The sequence below is a fragment of the Cylas formicarius genome, unplaced genomic scaffold (genome assembly GCF_029955315.1).
Source record: "Cylas formicarius isolate icCylForm1 unplaced genomic scaffold, icCylForm1.1 PGA_scaffold_3__17_contigs__length_32017465, whole genome shotgun sequence".
In the NCBI taxonomy this organism is placed as follows: Eukaryota; Metazoa; Arthropoda; class Insecta; order Coleoptera; family Brentidae; genus Cylas; species Cylas formicarius.
Window position 1 is genome coordinate 2,887,103 of NW_026844326.1, and position 11,202 is coordinate 2,898,304.

The window sequence follows — 11,202 nt, forward strand, 5'->3', positions numbered from 1 at the left end:
AATATTTTTTCGTCAACCACGATATTTTTCAAAATGTTTTTGATAAAATGTGTTCCATTCTTCGAAATGAAACAAATTTAAGTAACTTTGATGTTAACGACTTAGTTCTCGGACATTATTTTTTTAATGAAAAAATTGACAAACGAAAGTACAATTTGTGTGGTTCTAGATTAGCCTTCATCTTTTTGACCATTCAGTAGGCGCATAAAATTTTTGCAAAAGAAAGAAGTTTTGTGGCAAATATTTTAAAATCTACTACTTTTTGTGATAGGGAATCTTATACAAAAGCATTTTTTTTGGATTGCAAAATACAATAAAATTATAAAATTGGGGTGTTTCAATTTGAAAAGTATGACTGATATTTTTTTTAATTTTATTTTTAATTGTATCAATTTATTTTTAAATGATCAACACAGACCGCTCAAGTTGGTCCTCCTCTACAAGAAAATAAAATATATATTATATCAGCCATTTACAATAGAGGTTGTTACTTGTATGCCTGTTCCTGATCCTACCAGATAGAAATCTGACAAATAAATCGTTAACATCGATTTCCTGCAAATGTTCAATGTGCATACTTACATTCTACGAGATCCTCTGAGCATCAGTCTTTGGCAAGCAAATATTGAACATTTATTTTTGTTCCTTGACATAAAGAAAAACAGTGTTCCATTATGTATTTTTGAAATGATTACAAAGAGACAAAGTAAGTTTAGTTTATAACTCAAAAATAGTTAATACATAATATTGTTTATTGACATTCTACGAAATAAAATTTCTAAGAATGTTATTTTGCTTTGTTTCAGGACAATGGCGATATAACACCTTATACATTATAAAAAATAGCCTGTTTCCTAAAAACTAGACAAATTGACATGATTAAACCACTGTCACATAGTGTGAATTGTTCTGTTGCGAATCATTCATCATTAATCATTCTCATATATAATTTTTGTTTAAAACTGAACGAAAAAAATCTTATGCTAAGAGGTCTGGCGACCTAGGAGGTCACCTTACTGGTTCGTTTCAGGGACTTATAATTTAGTCTGGCCTACATTTCCTATAAAAATATCGCGCAAAATAAGGTACCCAATCCTTACACTGTTCCTTCGGCGAAGTCATATTTTGGCCCAAGTTTTTGCATTTATATGGTGTCCCGACCAAAAAAATGCTTCTGGCACAGTTGCTTATAATGTCGTTTGTTATTTTTGTTTCAAAGACTATAAGAAATAGATGTGGAATCCAAATCCGCAAAAAAAAATATGACGCTTCAATTGAACTTTGTATTGTATTTTTTCCATATTTCGAAAATATAGTCTTCGAATGATCTTGGGTTCTTATTCAGCGTATTTTTATTTTTTCCTCTTCGCAAATGATATTTGCTCCACCTACTGATAAGTATAAGCTCCAGGATTTCTCTTTTTGAACTCAGCGCTATAGATAAATGTATATTTTTGATTTTTTCGTTCTTGGAACTTAAATATTGCACATTCTTTGTAAATAACAATAAACGCAAACACAACTATCTGGCATGCGTCCAGTGACCGAAAAAAAAAACTGCTAGTGCATCCCAAAATAAAACCAGATTTTTTAATGCGAAACTTGTTGCCCGAGTACCTAGATACTTGAATTCGTAAAAATAAGTTCCCTCAACCGATGAGAAAAACACTAAAAATAGCGATATTAAAGTACGTTTAATTTTTTTATTCTTTGTTTTTATTAAGAGCAAGGAGTACCTCCTGTTTTTAAGGCAGTTTCTAGCTTCTGTCTATTGTTATTTATGCACCAGCACTAAAAATGGAGTGGCAAACACTTTCCGGGAGAGTATTTCTAAAAAGGAAACAGAAAAAAATTAGGCATTAGTATTAGACGCGCTTATTTGTTACATATGGTACAAAAAATGCAGAATTACAGAAACTAAATTGTAAAAAACCGTAATATTCTTCGTTATTTGAAGAATTGTCGATCAATTAGTCAAGTCATTTTCATTTCCAATGTCGCCTTGAGTCTTGCTACAAATCTCTAGCACCCACATTTCCTGCAGACGTTTCGCCAAGATTTCACTTGGCATCTTCAATGCTCGCGCTCCGAAAACACTTTCCGGTTTCCGTTTTCCTTTTCCTTTCCCAACGTGGAAGTTTCCATCGGATATAGCCTTATGAATGCCTTGCAACCATGGGTATTTCGGTCTTGCTTGTTTGAGTCTGTCCGTAATCTCGCGAAAACTTTCTCGTCACATTCGTTCCACCTAACCATACCAGCGGAACTGTTTTTGTTGAATTTTTCCTACGACGTCCTCCCTAACATCCATAATTTACCTTTTTTTTATTTCTAATGCAGTCTAGTCTTGATATTCCTTCAGATCCTCGCCCTGTTGCCAGCTGTTACTTTTTTTGTGGCTGATTTAATTGCCAACAGTAAATTAGTTGCTTCCTATAGGTCGTGATGCGGTAGATCACGCGTTAGATCCTCCATTAGCCTTCCAAGACACAGATACTATGTGTTTGCAATGTTTGCCTGAATTTTCAAATTTCATATTCCTCGATTAGTTTTCTGGCCATGTATTCGAGATTTTCCTTGTTACGTGCTATCACCATCTGGTCATCTGCTAAATGTGGTGTATACAACTGGTAATTATCTGTGATGACACCAGCAGTGAGTGATCAAGATGAATCCTGAAAAGCATTGGTGATAAACAGCATCCTCATCTTAGTCGCTTTCTTATTTTAAAAGGTGTAGATAATTTTCATCCTTGAGGCTGCTTCCATATAATTAATAGCTTCAATTACATTTTGGATTACCGATACATAACTTCTCAAAGTTTTTTAATTGACACCGTGCGTAGACTGTGGTGACATTAATAAATGGGAGAAGCGTGTTATCTGTGCGCGATGGAATATATTATCACTGACTCGCCCTTAATCCGCCCTTCATGCATTTCAAAAGCTTCATATTCTTCTTCAACTAAATGTTGAAGAATTTGACCACATAGTCTGCCAAATGAGCAGATTACCGATACACAGCGATAATTAGAACATATATACTTCCTTTCCTTCCTCTAGTGCGTTTCTTACTGTCTCTTCTGTTATTTCAACTGATTTCATCTGCAACCGGGCATATATATGGACGCCCGGATGCAACGCTATAGAAACGGTATATACACGATCTAAATAGTCTAAATTAAAATTTCTAGAAGGATGCTACGATCATAGTAAACTGAATTTTCTTGTATATTGTTGCTATTGTGTGTGTATTGTTGCTACAATTTTGGCATGGTATTTGATACACAACGTGACTTTTTTTCTAGTCAGGGATTTTTGATTTTAATTTAAAATCCCTGACGAGAAAAAAATCCACGTTGTGTATCAAATACCATGCCAAAATTCTAACGGTGTCTACATCGGACAAACTAGTCAATACTTAAAAAGTCGTTTAAACAGCCATAAATATGACAAAAAAAATTGCTCTGCTCTTTCGACGACCTATGCCAGGGAGGATTAGCACTCGTTTGACTTTCAAAGTGTGAACATTTTACTGTCAGAAAACCACACAAAAAGACGGGAATTTTATGAAATGATTGAGATCCAAAAAAATCCAAACGCCATAAATTCTAAGACTGACACAAAAAATCTCAGCAAAATTTATCATAACTTAATTAGATAAATGGACAAATTAACCCGTGAATCTCACACAACCCAAAAAAAAAATACGTAAAAAAACGTACATCTGTGCTTCACATTATTGTTTAGGTTCGTCTTATTAATGGAACTCACAAACTAGAAATATATATATATATATATATATATATATATATATATATATATATATATATATATATATATATATATATATATATATATATATATATATATATATATATATATATATATATATATATATTCTCACGTATTGATTCACGGAAGGAAAAATGTGATGACACTATATTCCGGGATATCATCCGTTCGCTCGTTGAACTCCGACTGGAATCCTGCAAATCCTGCATCCGACTGGAATCCTGCAGACGTTTCGCCAAAATCTCACTTGGCATCTTCAATGCTCGCGCTCCGAAAAACACTTCGAAGTGTTCGAGTGTTCGAAGTGTTTTCGGAGCCCGAGCATTGAAGATGCCATGTGAGATTTTGGCGAAACGTCTGCAGGATTCCAGTCGGATGCAGGGATTCCAGTCGGAGTTCAACGAGCGAACGGATGATATCCCGGAATATAGTGTCATCATATATATATATATATATATATATATATATATATATATAATATATATATATATATATATATATATATATATATATATATATATATATATATATATATATATATATATATATATATATATATATATATATATATATATATATATATATATATATATATATATATATATATATATATATATATATATATATATATATATATATATATATATATATATATATATATATATATATATATATATATATATATGGATTTTTGGTTTATACAGTTCCATAGCCCGCTTCGAGCTCTACAATTTTTGTATCTTCATCACACACGCTTCTTGAGATATATGAAAACATTCATGTCAAAATCGGTATTTCTCATAACTCAGCATAATTTTCACGCGATGACGTAATTTACTATTACGACGGAAAGGTGCGTTGCATTGTTTGAGAAAAAAGTTATTTTCTGTTAAACCATTTACCCCATTCGATAAATTCATGGACCAGAAAACGTGGAAGGGTACAGGGTGTGTCTGCAAAAAATTCAAAAGGAGCTTGGGGTTCGTGGGTAAAATATTAGCCGTACACTAAAAATTTATAAATGGTGGAATAATAACTTTTAAAAGGTATCGTAAACTGTGCCGAGAAAGATTTTCAGTTTTCGTCTATTGTACAGGGTGCGCGAGATATTTGAAAAAGTATCGTCGGAAATTGCTATTACTAGTGCAAATTTTTATATTTATCAAACTTTGCCACAACTTTGAAGTTTACCGATCCATCATAAAAGGCGAACTTTTTGCAACCAAAATAAAAAAAATACTACTATGTTTGGGGTACTCTTCGAAAACGGTTTGTCTATAAAAATTTCTTGGGTACAATAGCAGTTTTTACCTTTTTTCTATCTTACAGGTTGTCCGAAATATGTTAGCATCCCAAATATCGCAAAATTTCTATTTCACCCTATCTCTCGGGAACGAAACAAATTACCGTAATACGGAACACCGCAAAATTCTACCTATGTTGTTTACCGAGAAACTCTGTGATTACATGCAGACATCGATGAAGTTTAAATAAATAGATAAATTAAAAAAATGCAATTTATTCACGAATACAAGCGTCGAAGAAAAACACGTACCCCTCCTAGCGAAACGCGATGAATAAAAGCAAAAAACACGAAAATCACCAGGAAAAGAAACTTCGGATCTGCCGAATTTCGCGAAACCCCATCGCAGAAAACTACCGGGCCAAACTAAAAAATTCCCTTTCACTACCGAGTTCCGCCCCCCTCCTCTCCCTCCACCCGATCATTAAAAACTCTCATTATAAAAAAATTTGATTGGACCGCGACGACGACCGACGAGCGTATCCCCACCACCGAGGTGCCAAGAAAACGCGGAACTCGTGGAAAACGCGCGCATTCTGTCGTAGAAAGGGAAATGAACAGAAATGAGGCGGCGGCGGCAATCCGTCAGGGACGCTCGTGTTTTGACACCCTTTTTAGTGGCGACACCGGGCGAATCTGGAGCATTTTTCCCAGCTTAAGGTTTTATTATAAGGTAACGCATATTTATAACGCGTTCATAATAGACCAGGGCTTTTATAACAGTTGTTATATTTTTATAAGTTTTCTAAGATTTGGAAAAAAGTAATTCTTTTAAAATGTCATTGCTTGCTTTAAAAATAAGACTCGTAATACCTATCGTTTGTTTTTTTACAGGCTATGAAAAAGTACAACAGTATGAAATTTACTTAAGAGTAAAGTGGTCTTTTTTACAGCTTAAAATTTCAAAATTTCATTTTGAAAGTTTAAGCTGTAACCCCAAATCACCCAATTACACAATGGCACATTAATTCAACAAAATCGGGCGCAATAAATTTCTTATCTCTACAATGAAAAAAGAGGCATACATTTAAACTCGGATTTAAATAAATTATAATGAATATAAATATAAATATATCTGAAGCTACACCGTTTTGAAAAACACATTATGGAGAGAGAAGTAATTCGACCAATACCGCGCAATAGAAAATGTCAATCTCGTGCGCACTTGATACGGATTAGCGTTGAAACTCAAATAATTGTTACAAAAAGAAGAACCGACATAATAATTTACTAGTTTAAAAAGAAAAGCAACAAAAAAACAGTTTCCTCGGGTTTCAAGCGATCTCAAGTTATAAAATTTTAAGTCTTCTTCGTTCGAGTTCGAGTAAAATATTATGCAACAAGTGCACGAGTTTATTTGGCACGAGCGGAGCGAGTGTTTAATAAACGAGTGACGTAAAAACTTTACCAAACGTGTTGCATATTATACTTTTTCTACGACTGTTAATTTTTGGGTACATTTTTGCAAAACAAACGTCAAAATTTAAGCTGTGCTGTAATATCCCCGAAAACATCCGATCTCTTCCAAATCTGTGCGGTGATATCCCTCACGTATTAAAATGACGCTGGTTGATGGTTGGTGAACCCTTTGGTATTTCTCAAAATGGAGCCCAGATCAAAGTTTTATTTAGAATCAAGAAAAATTCAGATGTTAATATCTATAGAACCCTTTTCCCTTTCTTTTAAATCATCAGCTAAAGAAGCATGAATCGAATCGTGAAAACAAAGCCCAACATCGAAAACAAACTTGTGGGTTACACCCGAGGTGCACATTTGCACAAAAAGATTGTTGGATTGTTGGATAAGCCGTATTAAAAGCCTCGGTGTGTCATGTGATGTCATGGATAAATGGAACCAAGTTTGATCATCATGATGATTCGGGTCTGTCATTTTTTACTTGAAAACACAGCTATGAATAAATTGCAGCCACAAAAACCTTCTCAAAGTGACATAAGAGGCAGATAGGACGATTATTAGAGGCATCTGTAAAGTCACCAGACTTTAAAATAGGGACTATCTGGACCACTTTCCAGTTTTCTGGAAACGGCCCTTGAGCTAGACATTAAAAATAATGTTAAGAGGATCTGACAAAAGTGAGCAATTTTTGAGAAATTGCCCGTACGACCGTTGTAAGTTATTTTATCAGGCAGTGATTTTGTTTTTTTTTTGTATCCGTTTTCAGATTTTCCTGGGCTTTTGCAAGAACTTTTTTATAGTCATTATTTTTCTTAAAATATTTTCTTAGTTTCGAAAATTGATTCCTTTACACTTTTACTGTTAAATAGTGTTTTATAACTTACCGCGAAACACGAGGCTGTTATCCGAACTTTTTTCGTTAGCACAATTTCAAAATGCAAGTTTACTTTAATTCTTAATTTAGACATTTGTAAAAAAACTTTGTTATTTTTTAAACCTTTTTATGCTCTTACCTACACATAAAACGTTTTTTTTTTCAAAACTTTGACAGAAACTAGACATAGAAAATTAATATAAATGAATCATTTTCAATAAAAATGAAATTTCATCAAGTGAAAATCAAATCATGTAAAATCAATTTTTGAAAATTATATATATATATATATATATATATATATATATATATATATATATATATATATATATATATATATATATATATATATATATATATATATATATATATATATATATATATATATATATATATATATATATATATATATATATATATATATATATATATACAAATAATTTATGAAAATCAATTTTAAATTTTCGATCGAAAATCGAAATAGCACCTCACGGCACATAGCCACTTTATATCTAACTCGAAACCTCGCCTGGAATAAAACCAACATAGCTTAAAATTAACAATCCTATCCACCTAGCGTGGCAACGTTTCGACAGTTTAAGTGACGACGTTAGATCCATCTGAATGTTCCTTAAAAAAACTATTGCAAAAAAAATTGGAATATGGAACTCGAAGTGGCAACTGTTAACTTTGTGAAGACAAATGAGAATAGTTTTCTATTTTTATTTAATAAAAAAAATATCGATTAGAAGAAATAAAGAAAGAAACTAAGAAGAAATAAATAAACACGCAGGTATAGTTGAAACGTTTCGACCGGAACAGCAGTAATTTGGATGATAAAAGGTTAATTAAAATAAAATAATAATAAAAGCAAGCAATATTTTGTTATTTGTGTTTAATACAGTTGCCTCGAAAAAAATTGTGAACGACAAAAACGAAACAGAAACAGATTGGCAATCTAATTCAGAGATAAATTTGTTTAAGAAAATGACAATTCAGTTATAAGGTGTATATAATATTCTCTGGTTGATACTAAGTACAGTTTTATTTGAAGTCTCAATTTGGTGATGTGTGGTCCAGACCGGGTTTACATATACAACTTGGAAATTGGAACTAGCTTTTAGTGGTCGGTTTTTCTGGAGGTTAGTGTACTACAATTCAAATATCTCGAAAAAAAAAACAGTACTAGGAAGAAATGGGGATTTTTTTTCTAGCCGAAATCATAAGCAAAGCATTTTTACTATTTAGAAGCCTTTACAGACATAGAAAAATAACAATTTTCATGCGGAAATGCACCATTTCACCACCAAAACTAATAAAAAAGAAGAATTTCGACAATCCCAAAGCCTGAAAAATGGAAATTATACTTTTCCGAAAAAAAAAATATTTCTAAGGCTAAAAAAAGGACATTCATGTATATGACCGTAATTATATTTTTCGTAACTGAAAACTCCCCGAATCCAAGTTTTCATATCTGCCACTCAAAAAGAGCCTAATCTGTAAAGAAATAACAATTTCGAGAAGTAAACCTTAACACCCGGCATTTCACTTATGTCAAAATGTTACTAAGGAATAGTGGACTCAATATCGTTATGCTTACGAGTTCAATCTAGGATCGCTTTTTTTACACATGAAAAAAGGGATATGAAACTTATAGCCTCAACAAATTAGGAACAAAATCATAGGAAATGAACAAGAGACTCTTTTTATAGTCTTAAATCTTTTTAAATTTCACATTACACAATAGCACCAAACACATCGACATTATGAAATGTTGCTCTACGTACAAAAATATTATTTCTCAATGTTGGAGATTAATAAATATTTCAAAAAATATTAAAAATAATAAAAAAAATGGTTTAAACTGCATTTAAGGCAATTCGAACTTCATGAATATTCGGAGTTTAAATTTTTCTGACGCTAACTTGAGTGTGTCGGTGGCAAGATTTTACAATCTAAAATTAAAAGAGAGTGGAGAAAACGAGAAACAAAGATGAGCTATAATTTGGTCAACAAAAGCATAATCAAAACGAAGTAATGATAAAAATAAGTGCACGTAACGTCGTGTGTGACTAACACGAACGGGAATTGGAACAAGTCGATATAGGGATAGCGGCAAACGAATTTTTCCGTAAAAAAAAATCGCTCGGTGGTTTGTTTACGCGTGACGCGCGTGACGCAACGCGAGAGCTCCGAATTCGACGCACCGAAAAATAGTTTCTGCCGCCATTTACCTCAGAATCGGACCGAACTCATCCGTTTCTGCGGGCCAAATCCATATTTTTCCAATCACACACACGCACCGCGGCGGCACTCTCGTAGATCCACCGACTGGACGAATCGGATTAAAAATTCGGTCGCGGACTACTGCGATCGCGAAAAAAAAAATGCGAGCGCGAACGTCAGAGAGCGAGACAGCCTTATTTCACGAGGACATCGCTATTATGGCTATATGAGACATCTGCGACCCGGTGTAACTAAAAAATAGTGCGTGTGCAGCAGGAAGAAAACTGACGGCGGAGGGGGCGCCTCCCCACCCCTCCGCCCGCGCAGCGCGGAATGAAAATGCGCAGAGTTGGGTGTACAGCACCCGCAATTAAAAATATCAAAATAAAAAATCGAAACGGGAGCCGGGAGAGGGAGAGCCGCGCGGTCGTTTTTTCCCGGCTCGCAGGGGGTTTCCTGCCGCCGCTCTCGCCGTCCGTTATATCTCGCCCCGTCGCAGGAATATAGCGCGTGTGCCTGTCCTATGTTCTGTCTTTTCAAGACGGAGAGGAATAAGAACCCGGTTATCTATGCAGTCGCACTTCTTAAATAAAATTTTACCCTAATTTAAAATAATGACAATGTCGGTAGGCGAAGTAAAATTATAGAATGGGTGTCAAAGTTGCAATTTTAGTTTTCATTTTTTTAATTATTCCTGAAATAATACAGGTTTTTGCAGAAAATTTTGCAAATCGGCGTTTTTTGACATGAGGAAATCCATTTTCGTGAATTTTTTTTGCAAATTGTAGAGGGCTCTACGTATGGTACTTTTAGGGCATTTGATACTTCCCATTTTTTTTGCGCCCTGGTGCATGCAGATTTTTAATAAAGATATCACGTCTTACACCTTTTTTTACACAAAAAAGTGTACCCTTTAAATTTCTCCCCGAGTCGCCATTTGAAATTTTCGTTGCAACTAATTGAACAGTTTCATGTGAACATGCAAAATAGTTCAAAGTGCAAAGTGGGGTCTGATGAAAACAGACATGATAAAATACTACTTTAAAAGAAATTTCTACAGGCTAATATAATAGTTTTTACAAAACTTCTGGATTCATCCTGAGTCGGTTATTGTAGAGTCGAACTTGCTAACGCTTCGCCAATCATCCCGTTGGCTTCTTCAGAGCTTGACTAAAACTGTTTCAGCAATTTTGTCTAGTGTATGAAAAATGTCATGACATACTTTTATGCTGCTGATACTCAGGTACTGTATTAGTACTTGGTATACAGCGTAACAATTAATTAGTAAAGATTTAAAAGAACTGAATTCTCAGCACGTCACGGATTGATAATTAATCTAACCAACTCATCTGCTATGCTCTTTGGAAAGAAAAGGGATCGTTTACAAATTTTGTCAATAATCTTGGGTATTTTTTGTGTTAACTATTGTGACGCTTTATATGGTCCATGCTTAGATAAAATCGACACAAATAGAATTGAGAGAGTACAGGGAAACATGAGGTAATAAGGTAAGGTAATAAGAGTATAAGGAAATATAAGTCAGTCTCGCAAAAACTACAGGATGCCAAACGGTTGAATGTGTAGAACAG

The 11,202-nt window shown here is 33.8% G+C and overlaps 1 protein-coding gene across 2 annotated transcripts in view; it reads right to left on the reverse strand.

Moving 5' to 3' along the window:
• The window catches only part of LOC132699055 (broad-complex core protein isoforms 1/2/3/4/5-like), a 72,972-nt gene extending 63,164 nt beyond the window's left edge, over positions 1-9,808 (reverse strand). For both annotated transcript variants that reach the window (XM_060665515.1, XM_060665516.1), the window contains exon 1: positions 9,622-9,808. The gene's annotated coding sequence lies outside the window, so the exon portion shown is untranslated. The remainder of the gene's footprint in view (positions 1-9,621) is intronic.
• Positions 9,809-11,202: the final 1,394 nt, after the last annotated feature.